The sequence below is a fragment of the Zingiber officinale genome, chromosome 5A (assembly GCF_018446385.1).
Source record: "Zingiber officinale cultivar Zhangliang chromosome 5A, Zo_v1.1, whole genome shotgun sequence".
Taxonomy (NCBI): domain Eukaryota; kingdom Viridiplantae; phylum Streptophyta; class Magnoliopsida; order Zingiberales; family Zingiberaceae; genus Zingiber; species Zingiber officinale.
The window spans coordinates 68,108,048-68,124,160 of NC_055994.1; positions in this window are offsets into that span (position 1 = coordinate 68,108,048).

Sequence of the window (16,113 nt, forward strand, 5' to 3'; positions counted from 1 at the left end):
AAGGTTGACTGGATACTTGACTAGAAAATCCTGGTGAGCGAAGCCAGGTGAAAGTCCTGGTGAGTAAAGCCAGGCAGTTATGGAAAGTCCTAGTGAGTGAAGCTAGGCAGAAGGAAGTCCTGGTGAGTGAAGCCAGGTAGATGAAAAGTCCTAGTGAGTGAAGCTAGGCAGAAGGAAAGTCCTGGTGAGTGAAGCCAGGCAGGTGAGAAGTCCTAGTGAGTGAAGTTAGGCAGAAGGGAAGTCCTGGTGAGTGAAGCCAGGCATGGGAAATTCAAGTGGATCAAGGTTGATCGGACACCTGGTGGAGATAAGTCCAAGTGGGTCAAGTATGATCGGACACTTGGCACGAGGAGAAAAGTCCAAGTGGGTCAAAGGGATTGATCGGACACTTAGTGAGGGAGTCCTGGCAGGTCGAGGGTGACCGGATGCTAGGCACGATGTCCCAACAGGTCATGGTTGACCAGATGTTAGATTTAGGCAGTTGGGGACTTGATTAGAGCAAGTCAAGGTGATTCAATTGACCAACTGATCGATTGAATCACATTCAATCGATCGGTTGATCGATTGAATGGATGACGCGACAAAGGCTTCTCCCAATCGATTAGTGGATCAATTGGGGAAGAGAAGCATTCGCATAGAATGCCTCACAATCCATCACCCGATCGCCCCAATCGATCGGGTGATCGATTGGGAGCCTCCAATCGATCGGGTGATCGATTGAGAGGCTGGGAATTTACGCGACAGCACAGGAAAACATGCGAGGCGTGCTGGATCGATTGGGCATCAATCCAAGTAATTTCCAGGAGCACAGAGGCACTCTGGATCGATCGACCGATCGATCCAAAGCCTCCCCAATCGATTGGGAGCAATCCAATCGATTGGGATCCGACCGTTAGCGCAGATATTAGCCGTTGGCGAGCATTTCTTCGGTAGATCTCTCGGGGCTTTCTTCTTAAGCGACAACAGCGATTCCACAATATCTTTCTACAGCTCTCACCGTTAGATCTTGAAGATTCTTGGAGGCTTGTGCTGGTGCACATCCAAGTCAAGAGGCGAGGAAGAAGTTAGGGTTAGGGTTTCTTGTGCAAACTTGTAAGATCTTATTGTATTTTGTTTCCCTTTCCTTTCTTCTTGTACTGAGAGCTTGTAAGGCTTCTCCGTCTACGGTAGTTACCGTAAAGGAGTGTTTTCATAGTGGAGGGTGTGTGAGTGTGTGAATCCTTGGATTAGTCACCTCTTCTTGAGATGGATACCAAGTAAATCCCTAGAGTTAGCGTTGTTGTGTTGGTTCTTGTATTTTCTGCTACTTATCATCACAAGAAGCGAGCAACGACGAGCACGAGATAACGCCGAGCCATTCACCCCCCTCTAACTACATTTTCGATCCCAACAAGTGGTATCAGAGCGAGGCCGCTCTTCACCAGAATCATCATCGGAAGGGGCAACAAAGCTAGAGGGTGAAGAAGTTGGAGCAAAATTCTTCAAGTCAAAGATTTCTTCAAGCTCAACTTCAAATGGAATTCCAAGATGGACTTGGATTCGATACAAGGGTGCCTCCACTGTTCACAATGAAAAGCTTTGATTCTTGGAAATCAAGAATCGAGAATTTTCTTATGATGGAGATAGAGCAATGGTTTGCTCGCATGGAAGGCTTCAAGGCTCCAAGAAATTCAAAGGGCAAAATCCTTAAAAAGAGCAAATGGAGCCAAGAACAAACTCAAAGGTGCGAGGCGAATGACATGGTAACCAAATTATTGGTTAATTTATTGCCAAGCACCATTCATTGCAAAATTGGAGAATTTGAAGATGCAAAGGAATTGTCGAGCAAGATGGCCAAACTTCATGAAGAACCCTCCACTATACCAAATCAAGATAAATCCAAAGAGGGCAGCTCATTGGAGCGAGACCAAGAGCAAGAGGACTCCGAAATTGAGAGATGCTCAACTTCCGAAGAAGAAGAAGTCCAAGAAGCCTAATCTTCAAAGGAATACAATGAAAAGGGCAAAGAGGGAGCATACTATTTGTTCCATATACAAGATGAAGATGAAGAAGCCTCCATCTCTAGGATTGAGGGGGAGCGACTTTCGGTGACACCGGATCAAGAAGAAGGAGAAGTCTCCACATCCGGGTCAAGAGAAGAAGAGGATGAAGAAGCTTCCACCTCCACAAGTCAGGTCAAATATATTAGAGGAGTATCAATGTCGAATCAAGAGAAAGTCTCTACCCCGGATCCAAAGGAGAAGATGTCACCCCTACATGTGAAGGTATAAATATTTCAATTAAAAATAAAAATCATATCATATGTTTTGAATGTAGGGAACATGGGCACTAAAAAAGCAAGTGCACCTAAGGGCAAGGAGAAGCCCAAGGAGACCACCCCCACCATAAAGAAGAGCAAGGAGCACATTGTGTGCTTCTTTTGCAATCAAAAGGGACACTATCGTAGTCAATGTCCCAAGGGGAAGAAAGCGGTCAAGGGTCAAGGAGGAAGCACAACTCAAGGTGGAGCCTCCAAGGTAAAATGAAAGGTATCATTCATTGAGCCTACCCCCTTTAAATAAGGGTAAAAAGCATGCTAACTCAAGTTTTTATCATTTTAATGCTATTTACCATAAGAATAGAAAGCATGATAGCATTAAAGAAAAACATGTAGCTCTTCATGCTAAAACTACCACACCTAAGTCTAGGAAGGTGGATAAAAATTTAGGCAAGAATTCTAGGGATTATAGTTATAAGCCTAGAAATAAAAATGCTCAAGGATTCATTGAAAAACCTAATACTAAGGATTTAATGATGGAAAATCAAGTCTCGAGGTCAAGACTTGATAAATTAGAAAATACCCTAAATAGGATGAAAAATATCCTAAAAGGGCAAAATGAGCATAACTTAGGTTTAGCAAAACAAGGGTCATCCAAGGGCCATAGGAGTTTGGGATACAAACCTAAAACCAAAAGGGATGTGCCTTCTTACCATAGAGTTCTATATAGTTATGGAACTAACTCTAGGTCTAAGGGTCAAGTCAAGGATACTAGGGAGGGTATCAATAAGAGTATTTTTACAACAAATGTGACTAAGACTTCTAAGAAGTCTAAGAAAGTCACAAAGAATGTCACAAGGGAAGAAATCCTTAGAGTTGACCTAGAAAATGTGACCGAGGCTTCTAAGAAGTCTAACAAGGTCACTAGGAAGGTATCTAAGGAAGTTATCCCTAGTGAGTACCTAGAGCATCCAAGAAGAACCAATAGGGTTTGGGTTCCTAGGAGCATTTTCTCTATCCCATAGATGGGTTAGAGAGTGTCAACTCCGATTAGAAGGGTAGTTAACCCAACTATGATGAAGTTGACACTCGGAGAGCATTTTCAAGGTTATTATTAACCTTTGAAAATGAAAAGGATAAACAGTTACTCTTGGAGAGAGTAAAATGTATCATATTTTGAGAAATTGGATGTAATTTTAAGTGACACAAATTGGGAAAATCATAAGAACTACCAAGTTGGGATTTTGGTATGTTCTTAGGGAATTAAAGGCAATCTAGGCCTTAACTCAAATTGTTACTCTTTTGGAAGAGTAAATTGTGCCAAAATTTGAGGAATATGCTTAATTTAAATTGGCACAAAATTTATAAAAGCAAAAGAAATGTCAAATTGGGTTTTGGCATTTTCTTGAGAAATCTTGGGTAATCTAGTTTTAAACTTTAAAATTAGCTAAAATTTAAGGATACTTAGATAGTTATTCTAGGTATTTTATTTATGCTAATTTGTCATGCTTTTTTTTGTTCATAATATGTCATGACATCATATTTTGCGTTCATGCCTTATTATGAAAAAGTTAAAAAATATCATGTCATGTCATACATACATCATGTAGTTATAATTTTTTTTTAATTATTTATTTTGATGTATGACATATCACATCATGCATTATTTTCCTTAAAATTAAGGAAAAATGATATTCATTAACAAGTATCATCCTTGGTGGATGCTCATAACCTCAAAATGACTAGATAGAAATGCATGATCCCTAGATTAGATCAAAAACAAAGTTTACATCTCACTAAAGAACTATAAGGTGACTTGTATGTGTTTTTAGTACACATTAGATACAAGTGAGATGTTAGGATGATGAACAAAACTCAAGATATCTATTTAGTGCATTTCTTTTAGTTCTAGGTTCATCAAAACATATAGTTATGTGTTTTCCAATCATTGGGAAAGCTAATGTACAAGTCATGTGCATTGAGCCTAAGGAACATGGTTGGATATTGGTTTTGAAAATGATTTTAAAATGATTTTTGGAAAACCTTGGTGAAGACTATCTTTTGATAGTAATCATCATTGAAAAGTTAGACACACACTAGAAGAAAACACTAAAGTTTTTATAAGTTTTCAAGTTTGTGTCAATCTTGGAAAATGGAAAGTATTTTCATAGAAAACTATTTTTCCTTGATAGTATATACCCTAAGGAATGTCTGCATGAGTTTTCATGATTTTTAGAATTTTGTAGAATTTTAGGGAAGTTTCTGAAGTTCACTAAAATGGAACTTCAGAAATTCAGAGCTTCAATCGATCATCCGATCGATTGAAGTTCCTCAATTGATCGGGCGATCGATTGAGGGTGAGTTTCTCACGAGCAGAAGCTTACTGGATCGATCCACAGATCGATCCACACTAGCTGAATCGATCAGTGGATCAATTCAAGCAGGTTCAATCGATTGGGACCCAACTCCAATCGATTGGGGATGTTGATTTTAGCTGGGAAAGCTTATTTTCAGCATTTTGAACCATTTTTAGTCTATAAAACCCTTCCTAACCCCTCAAAATACATTTTTATACATTTAGGAGGAGTTTTCATGATGAAAACAAGGATGGATTGGTCAAGGAAGACTAAGTAGAGGTTTAGGTTGAGGTTTGGTTTCAATATTGAATTTTTGAACCTCAAAACTTCTAAATTTGGGGTTCTTAAAGGTTTAGGGATTCAAAGTCATTGTTGGTGCAATGATAGAAGTTACATGCATGTCTTTAGGGGGAGTTACTCTTTAAGGACATGAAAATCTATTTTTCATACACTTTGGGAGGTGGTTAATCTTCCTTAGCATAAATGTTCAAGGTTGACATTTACCTACAATGGAGAGTGGATATCTTCATTGTTCACTTGGTATATGCTCACGGATGAGCATTTGATGAAAGTGAAGGGTATGGGACCTTCATTTGAATCATGTATGAATATACCAGGTGGTATATGCTCAAGGTTGAGCGTTAAGAATAATGAAGGGTATGGGACCTTCGTTATTATGTTGTGAACAACGAGTGAAGCTGTGACCAACGTTGGGTAACTCTTCAGGGGGAGAATTTTTGATGTGTGCCAATAGGGGGAGAATGTAGGGTTTAAGTTAGACCTTCATTACCTAAGAGAGAGTTTGCCCTCTAGAAAAGGAGGAGAATAAAGGGAACCCTCATTCATATTGGCATGAAGGATTTAGAGACTATGGGATTAGCCTAACTTAAAGGAGGTATTGTCAAACAACAAAAAGGGGGAGATTATTGGTGTAATAATCCCAAGGTCAAGGTTGACTTCATTGACTGAGATTAAATTGAGTCAACCTCGAGTCTTGATGTTTGGGTTTCGATGTTTGACAATACATGGAGATTGTAGGTGCAATTGTCCATGTGAGGAGATTGTGAAGGAGAGTCAAGTAGGTCAAGGTTAACTGGATACTTGACTGGTAAATCCTGGTGAGTGAAGCCAGGTGAAAGTCTTGGTGAGTGAAGCCAGGCAATTGTGGAAAGTCCTAGTGAGTGAAGCTAGACAGAAGGAAGTCCTGGTGAGTGAAGTCAGGCAGATGAAAAGTCCCAGTGAGTGAAGCTAGGCAGAAGGAAAGTCCTGGTGAGTGAAGTCAGGAAAGTGAGAAGTCCTAGTGAGTGAAGCTAGGAAGAAGGGAAGTCCTGGTGAGTAAAGCCAGGCACGGAAAATCCAGGTGGATCAAGGTTGATCGGACACCTAGTGGAGATAAGTCTAAGTGGGTCAAGTTTGACCGGACACTTGGCACGAGGAGAAAAGTCCAAGTGGGTCAAAGGGATTGACCGGACACTTGGTGAGGGAGTCATGGCAGGTCAAGGGTGACCGGATGCTAGGCACGATGTCCCAACAGGTCATGGTTGACCGAATGTTAGATTTAGGCACTTGGGGACTTGATTAGATCAAGTCAAGGTGATTCAATCGATCAACTGATCGATTGAATCACATTCAATCGATCGGTTGATCGATTGAATGGGTGCTACGACAAAGGCTTCTCCCAATCGATCAGTGGATTGATTGGGGAAGAGAAGCATTCACACAGAATGCCTCCCAATCGATCACTCGATCGATTGGGAGCCTCCAAACGATCGGGTGATCGATTGATAGGCTGGGAATTTGCGCGACAGCGCAGGAAAACACGTGAGATGTGCTGGATCAATTGGGCAATCGATCCAGGTAATTCCCAGGAGCACAGAGGCACTCTAGATCGATCGATCGATCCAAAGCCTCCCCAATCGATTGGGAGCAACCCAATCGATTGGGATCCGACCGTTGGCGAAAATATTAGCCGTTGGCGAGCGTTTCTTCGGTAGATCTCTCTGGGCTTTCTTCTCAAGCGACAACAGTGATTCCATAGCATCTTTCCATAGCTCTCACCGCCAGATCTTGAAGATTTTTGGAGGCTTGTGCTGGTGCACGTCCAAGTCAAGAGGCGAGGAAGAAGTTAGGGTTAGGGTTTCTTGTGTAAACTTGTAAGATCTTATTGTATTTTGTTTCCCTTTCCTTTCTTCTTATACTGAGAGCTTGTAAGGCTTCTCCGCCTATGGTAGTTACCATAAAGGAGTGTTTTCATAGTGGAGGGTGCGTGAGTGTGTGGATCCTTAGATTCGTCACCTCTTCTTGAGGTGGATACCAAGTAAATCCCTAGAGTTAGCATTGTTGTGTTGGTTCTTGTATTTTCCACTACATATCATCACAAGAAGCGAGCAATGACGAGCACAAGATCATGCCGAGCTATTCACCCCCCTCTAGCTACATTTTTGGTCCCAACAATTCATGCTATCGGATGTAGTACTGAGAAGGTGGTGGGGTTGGAAATCAGTTTTGGGCCTAGAGATTTAGTAAGAGTGGAAGTACCCTATGATGATGCATTAATAATTAAGGCTGTTATAGCCAATTACAACATTTCTTATACTTTTATTGACACTGATAGCTCTATTAATATTATATTTAAACAAGCCTTTGATCAGTTACAAATAAACCCAAGTGAGCTTCGGCCTATGATCACTCCATTATATGGGTTTACAAGCAATGAAATACAACCATTGGGTCAAATAAAATTGGTCATATCTTTAGGGAAGGAGCTCCTTATGCGGACATGCTGATCATCCTTCATGTTGATGCCCTATCAGTATATAATGTTATTTTGGGTCGACCGACCTTATATGAATTCAGGGCGGTCATTTCGCATGGATACCTAAGGAGCTAAGAGGAGTGGCACCAACAGTTATGGAACATGCTCTTCATGTGCATCCAGATGCTTGGCAGGTCAAGAAAAAGAAAAGAGACTTCGGAGCTGATCAGAATAAAATTATCAATGAAGAAGTGGACAAGCTATTAGATGCTGGATATATTTAGGAAGTACGATTCCTAAGTTGGATGGCTAATGTCGTCCTGGTTTCCAAACTAGGGAACAAGTAGAGAGTTTGCATTGATTCTCGAGATCTCAACAAAGTTTGCCCAAAAGATTATTATCCTTTGCCTCGTATAGATCAAGTAGTGGATTCCACTGCTGGTATGAATTTATCAATATACTGGATGCTTATCAGGGATATCATCAGGTCCCACTCGCCAAAAAGGATCAGGAAAAGGTTAGCTTTATAACTGCTGAAGGTACTTATTGTTATAATATTATGTCTTTTGGTCTAAAGAATGTAGGAGTTACTTATCAACGACTTATAAACAAGATTTTTGAGAAACAGATTGGAAGAAACATAGAAGTTTATGTGGATGATATCCTTATTAAATCTATATGGGCTTCTAGTTTATGTGCTGATATAGAAGAAACTTGTAGGACCCTGAGGAGGTATGAACTCAAGCTCAATCGCAACAAATATTTATTTGGGGCCAAGAGTGGGAAGTTCTTGGGATACATGGTGACCGAGCGGGAAATAGAAGTCAATCCCAGCCAAGTAAAAGCATTTTAGGACATGGCTCCCTCACAGAACCTCAAGTCCAAAGATTGACAGGAAGGATTACTCCCCTATCTTGCTTCATCTCCGGTTAGCAGATCAGAGTCTTCCCTTCTTCAAAATACTCTGGTGAGTAACTAAATTTCAATGGGATGAGGACTGCAACAAGGTGTTTGAGGCAGGAAGAGAAAGAACAATTACATGTGTATTTTTAAGCCATTTATTAAAAGGAGCAGAGTGCTGATATACGACACTCAAGAAGCTAGCATACAGATTGGTTTTAGCAGCTTGAAGATTACGCCCTTATTTTCTGTCACATCCAATTATAGTATTGACTAATAACACTTTGGGTCAGATACTCATTAACCCAGAGGTATCCGGAAGGTTGATCAAGTGGACAACTGAGCTTAGTGAATATGATATACAGTATCAGCCTCGGACGACCATCAAGGCTCAAGCTCTGGTGGACTTCATAACAGAAATACCAAGTCCAGAATCAGAGGAAACTTGGATCATCTATGTGGATAGATTTTCTACTCGACAAGATAGTGGAGTAGGGATTCTTCTTATATCTCATAGAGATGATCGAATATAGCTATCTGTTAGATTGAATTATAGAGCCACCAATAATGAGGCCGAATATGAAGCATTGATAGCAGACTTGTAGGCTACTAAGCATGTGGGAGCTGCTCGTGTGGTAATTGATTCTCAATTGGCAGCACCAAAATTAACAGGGCACTTTAAAATTAGCAATGAATGACTTAAGTTATATGCAAAGACATTCAATAAATTGAAAGCTGAATTTCATAAAGTAAATATAAAGAAAATCCCCCGAGCAGTCAATCAAGCAGCAAATGAATTAGCTAAATTAGCTTCTGCCATTATACCTTAGGATTTAGATAGACCGGTAGAGAAAATATTATTAGTATCTTGTATTGAGCAACAGGCCAATCTAGAAATCCAGAGTGATTGGAGAATATCTATCATTCTATTTTTACAGCAAGGAATTCTACCCACTTATGTGGAACAAGCTCGGGTATATAAGAAGAGGGCAAGTCAATATACTATGATTAGAGATCATCTATATAAAAGGGCCTTCTCCAGTCCTTTACTTAAATGTATCAGATCAGATGATATACAGTATATCTTACAAGAAATGCATCAAGGCTCTTGTGGTAGCCATATGAGAGGTAGATCTCTTTGTAGAAAAATATTATTAGCTAGATATTTTTGGCCTACTTTACAAGCAAATGCTGCCCAACTTGTGAGAACATGTTTATCTTGTCAAAAATATTAAAATATTCCTCATCAACCCACCTAATTATTGAAGACCTCTATAGTATCTTGTCCTTTTGATCAATGGGGTATGGATATAGTTGAACTTTTTCCTCTTGAGCCTGCTCAAAGGAGATTCTTATTCATAGCTATCGATTAGTTTTTTAAATGGGTAGAAGCAGAGCCATTGGCCAGAATTATTGAGCATGCAATTATCAAATTTCTATGGCAGCATATTGTTTGCAGATTTAGTATTCCACATAAAATACTTTCTGATAATGAAAGGCAATTTCAGGGGAAGAAAATTAAAAAATTGTGTTCTGATTATGGCATCACACAAGCTTTCACCTCTGTGACGTACCCATAGAGTAATGGACAAGCCGAAGTGACTAACAGGGAAATTATCAGAGAACTCACAACTAAATTAGATCATGTTGGTGGTAGCTGGGTAGATGAATTACCCAGTGTACTATGGGCATATCATACCACTCCTAGAGATGCCACAAGAATAACTCCTTTTCGCTTGGTCTATTGAGGTGAAGCAGTAATTCCAATTGAAGTCAGAGTGGAATCTAATCGAAGGAGGCTTTATGATGACAGTAATGTAGATCGACACCTTATGGAACTTGACTTAATATAGGAAGCATGGGACAAAGCGGCAACCCGACTCATCTCATATTATCAAAGAATATGTCCGACTAAGACAAAATTATAACAAACGAGTTATTCCAAGGTTTTTTCAGGTTGGTGATCTCATATGGAAGTGCATCAAGCCTGTTGGAGATGTTAACAAGCTGGAACCCCAATGGGGAGGACCCTATAAAATAATATAAAAACTTGTATCAGGCTCCTATTACCTCTAAGATGCAGAAGGGAGAAAACTCGAATGACCTTGGAGTGCTAATCATTTACAACCATATAGAACTTAACAAATATGCTTGTAAGTCATTTATGTATTTTGTTCAAACATTGTTGATATGATAATAGAAAAGGTGCAGGCAATATCATTTGGAGAAGTCATACACTCTTCTTTAAAACCCCATCCAATCGATCGGGGATCTTAAAGGGTGACTGGACAAACTCCTTTAAGGAAAACGGGAGACTTTAAACCTCCATCCAGTTGATCAGGGACCTTAAAGGATGACCGAACAAGCTCCTCTAAGGGGAACTGGAGACTTTAAACCTCTATCCAGTCAATCGGGGACCTTAAAGGGTGACCAAAAAGGCTCCTTTAAGGGGAACCGGAGACTTTAAATCTTCATCCAGTCGATCGGGGACCTTAAAGGGTGACCGGACAGGCTCCTTTAAGTAGAACCAGAGACTTTAAACCTCCATCCAGTCAATCAGGGACCTTAAAGAGTGACTGGAGAGGCTTTCTTAAGGGGAACCGAAGACTTTAAACCTCTATCCAGTCGATTAGGGACCTTAAAGGATGATCGGACATGCTCCTTTAAGGGGAACCGGAGACTTTAACCTACATCTAGTCGATCAGGGGACCTTAAAGGGTGACTATATAGGCTCCTTTAAGGGAAATCAGAGACTTTAAACCTCCATCCAGTCGATCGAGGACCTTAAAGGGTGACCAAACATGCTCCTTTAAGGGGAAACTAAAGACTTTAAACCTCCATCCAGTCGATCGGGGACCTTAAGGAGTGACTGGATAGGCTTCCTTAAGAGGAACTAGAGACTTTAAACCACCATATGATCGATCAGGGATCTTAAGGAGTGACCGAACAGGCTTCCTTAAGGAAAATTGAAGACTTTAAACTCTTCGCAAGTTAGTCAAAGTATATTGAATTTGAATATTATATTTATCGCACTTCGTTTGGTGATGTAAGGTCAATCGGTGTATCACATATAGTTATTTTGTTCAGAAATATATGCTTGACCAGACTACTAGACTGGTCAAGGATTCTTTATATATAAGTAGGGCATTTATCCCATTATATATGGTTGATCGGGGATCTTAAGGAGTAATCGGGCAGGCTTCCTTAAGTAGAACCGAATACTTTAAACCCTCAACAAGTTATTACGTCTGGGAATATATGCTCAACCGGACTACTAGACCGGTCAAAGATTCTTTATATATGAGCAAGGCATTCAACCCATCATACAAACTCGGAGATCATCAGGAAAAATTCATTCAGTTACTATATGTCACTCAGGAGATAACTATAAGGTCTACTTCTTTTGATTACAATTTCTCTATGGGATTCTTCTACAAGATATATATGGATAATATATTAAAGGAGTTAAGTTATATGAATACTTGGGTGGTTCCAAAGACAGAGGAATCTACACCAGGAAAGAAAGGTAATTGCAAATTTTCATTAACATTTGATAAATAATAAGTAGTGTACAGTAGTGATGAAATAACAAGAAAGTATAGATACAAGATTTCAAGTTCATTCAAATCTACTTAGAAAGTCTTTTGGAAGCTTCTGGTTAAGTCGTTAGCGATTTAAAAATAGGGGTGGAGGTTCTCCAGATAAGTAACCCCCTCTTTTAATTGTCGGACTACCCCTTCAACAGAATGGGTGAAAGTTCCTACAATACGCCGAACATATTCTTTACCAAACTCAAGAGAATCCAAATAGGATCTGCGCTTGCTTTACCAACGCTCTTTCTCATTTGCCTTATATGTTTGGAATTCAGATTGTAGGCTATCCTTTTCTCCCTGTAAGGTAGCTCTCTCTGCATTAGCATCCTCTAGTTCTTTCAAAAGAGAGTTTATCTGTGAATCTTGAGCTCGTAATCTCTCTTGTTGCTGAAATAGTAGAAAATCTTTAGAAGCTAATTCTGGGGCTAGCTCAGGAGACCTTGAGTTATATGATGATTGTAGCTGGTATAAAAGAGTGGTTTTATGAGCAGCATCTGAGAGAGCTTTATCTTTTAAGTCCTTTTCAGCATTAAGTTGAGAATTAAGCCCATGTAATTATAGTTCTTAGCTTTTGTTTTATTCTCATCAAGATTGTAGCAATTGGTGACAATATTGCAGGGATTTTTCTAGGCTAGCATTGAGTTCAGTCTGTGAATTCACTTTATTTCGTAGTTAAATGAGTTCATTGTTAGGAAGGTTGAAAGTAGTCTGTAATTCCTCCACTTTGTCTTTTAAGGTTTGATTAGTCCTTTCTAAATCCACAACTAGCTTACTCAAATGTAGGCTCGAAGCATAGATCTAGATAGAATAATAACACGGTTACATTTTGTAGATACTAACTAAATAAGTTTGGTTAGAGACTTACCATAGTAGCTTGACGACTATGATCATCGACACGTTCAGATATGGTACTTCTTTTCACATGGGCCTGTGGCTGTAACCAGGACTCACTTAGTGATCCTTTTAGCTGAAGTAGCCGATATGATGCGGGAATAGAAGTTTGACCAAGCTAGGAAGGTAACCCATGAGATTGTTTGAAAAGAATGGAGGAGCTAGCGGGAGTTGTAAATTGTGAAGAAGAAGAAGAAGGAAGAAGCTTAGGAGTAGCCAAGGAAGCCTGTGGAGATAGATCATGAGGTGAAAGGCCAGCCAACGATGGATCTTGCTCAATAGATGTCCTAATAGGCCCAGGAGTATCCGATCTCCTACAAGGGGTTCTTTTGGCATGGGGCTTGGTGGAAGAAAAGGTGGTAGCTTGAAGGAGGGGCAACGAAGCCACAAGAACAGTTGGTGCTACTTCATGTGAAGAAACAACTGGAGGAATAGCAAGATACATAGGAATGAGAATTCTTGGCCCCATCATATTTAGTGTAGAATTGGAATGAGCACATGTAGGAGGAGCGAGTTTCTTACCTCTAGTATATGAGATTTCAAAAGGAGTAATAGGAATCTGCTCAAAAGTAGCTATGGTGGAAGCAAGTGGACATGGCGAGGAGGCACGAGGTTTCTTACGCTTCACCATGAAGCAATCTTCCTATTCTGATGAGCTTGATGATTCCTTGGGTTGCTCAGATGAAGGTAATAAACCAAGAGAAGAGGAAGGGTGATTGAGACGACGATCCCTTAATAAGTTTTCCCTCATTCTAGTCAAGACTACTCTTGTTAGGCGAGTATTCTTGTACATGAAAGTGGAAAGGATTGTTAGGATCTTTCGTACGGCTAGAGAGGGGGGTGTGAATAGCCGCCCCAAATCGCTCTCGTTTCTTCCTACAATTAGGTTAGTCGCAGCGGAAAATACAAAGAAACGAAAGAGAAGAAAACCAAACCTTAACACGAGGATGTAACGAGGTTCGGAGATTAGGGCTCCTACTCCTCGGCGTGTCCGTAAGGTGGACGAGTCCGGTCAATCCGTCGGTGGATGAGTCCCCGGAGAACCGGCTAATACAATATACTCCTTGTGGGTGGAGAAACCTCGCCACAAACGTTTGCAACAGCAAACAAAGAGTACAAGAGCAGTAAGAAAAGCAATACAATATGAACACAATCGCACTCTACCAATTGCTTGCTTTCTTGTCGACTGGAGGTGAAGCAGCAACTTCACGCGACGCCTACAACAGCAGGAACCCAGCCGGAAGCTCACGCGAAGCTTTGGAGGAGCTCAACAAAGCTCAAGCACAGCAGCACTTAGAACAGCAAGAAGGAAGAAGAGTTATCGCGCAGCAGCAGCCCTCGACCCCTTTATACCTGCGAAGAAGACAGCGAAGAAACTAGCCGTTGCGTCGCAACGGCTAGAACCCTGATCGGTCTGTGGACCGATCAGGCAACATCCTGATCGGTCTGCAGACCGATCAGGGAAGAAGCCTATGCTTCTGTTCCGTCCCTGATCGGTCCATGGACCGATCAGGCCCTGCGCTGATCGGTCCCCAGACCGATCAGCCAGTGTACAGAACCTTCTGTGCGTACTCTGATCGGTCTGTGGACCGATCAGGACACAGCTGGATCGGTCCACAGACCGATCCCAGCTGGCTCTTCCTTCGCGACGTCGTCTCCTGATCGGTCTGTGGACCGATCAGATACCGATCAGTAGCACACTGATCGGTTACTGATCGGTCACCAGACCGATCAGATAACTAGTGACTTGGTTTTTTGCCCAAACCAAGTCCCAAGCCTTCCAAACCAATATCCGGTCAACCTTGACCTATTGGTACTTCATCCCTAGCATCTGGTCACTCCCTTGACCTGCTAGAACTCCCTGCCAAGTGTCCGGTCAATCCCTTTGACCTACTTGGACTTTCCAACACCAGAAGTCCGATCATCCCCGATCCATCTGGATTTTCCTTCGCTTCACTCACGGGACTTTCACCGCTTCACTCACCAGATTTCCACCGCCTAACATCCCGATTAGGACTTTCCCACCGCCTCGCTTCACTCACGGGACTTTCACCGGCTTCACTCACCGGGACTTTCCCTTTCACCTAGCTTCACTCACTAGGATTTTCACCGTTCCACACGAGATTTCCACCGCCTAGCTTCACTCACTAGGTCTTTCCCCTGGCTTCACTCACCGGGACTTTCTCCAACCGCCTGGCTTCACTCACCAGGACTTTCCGACTGCCTGGCTTCACTCACCAGGACTTTCTCCCGTGCCAAACTCCCTGTTTGGACTTTCCCCGTGCCAAGTCTCCATACTTGGACTTTCCGCGTGCCAAGCTACCTGCTTGGACTTTTCCCCGTGCCAAGTCTCCGTACTTGGACTTTTCCAGTGCCAAGTCTCCATACTTGGACTTTTCGCGTGCCAAGCTCCCTGCTTGGACTTTTCCGTTTGCCAAGTCTCCATACTTGGACTTTTCAGGTCAACCAGGTCAACCTTGACCTAGGGTTGCACCAATAATCTCCCAACCATCTATTCTTGTCTCACATCAAGAATACAACTCTTCCACGAGTGTCAAACATCAACATGCAACTCAACTAGGTCAATCTTGACCTAAGGTTGCATCAACAATCTTCCCAAGTCAAACATCAAAATACAACTCGAGTCAAGTCAACTCGAGTCGGGTCAACCAGGTCAACCTTGACCTAAGGTTGCACCAACAATCTCCCCCTTTTTGATGTTTGACAAAACTATAATCAAGTTAGGTTAACCCGATAACCTAACTTAGGTTTTCCAACCATCTTCCAATGTCCAATGTTCTTTCCTTGAACATTCTCCGGACATTCTCCCCTTAGGTTAACCCGATAACCTAACTTGGGTTCTCCAATAGTTCTCCCCCTTTTTGACACACATCAAAAAGAATTCCAATGTTCTTCCTTGAACATTCCTTGACATTCTTCCCCTAGCTTAGGTTAACCCGATAACCTAACTTGGGTTCTCCAATAAACACTCTCCCCTTTTTGACACACATCAAAAAGTAAAAGGAGGATATCAAGGTCAAAAGTTTCTTCCTAATGAAAGTCCCATACATTTCATTGAAACTCTTAATTTCCCCCTTGATACTAAACTCAACAATCAACTTAGTGATAATCTCATATCACTAATCCTCAAAAGTTTTAAGGAGTAAAAACTCCCCCTAAAAGTCAACTCCCCCTTGACAATTAGGTAAAAACTCCCCCTTAAAGGTCAACTCCCCCTTGACCATTGCACCAACAATGTCTTTGAGAGTTCCAAACCTTTAGAAATCCAAAATCACAACTTCCATAACTGAAATTTCAGACAACAGCTGAAATTCAGCAGGTTGGCACGCCCTGATCGGT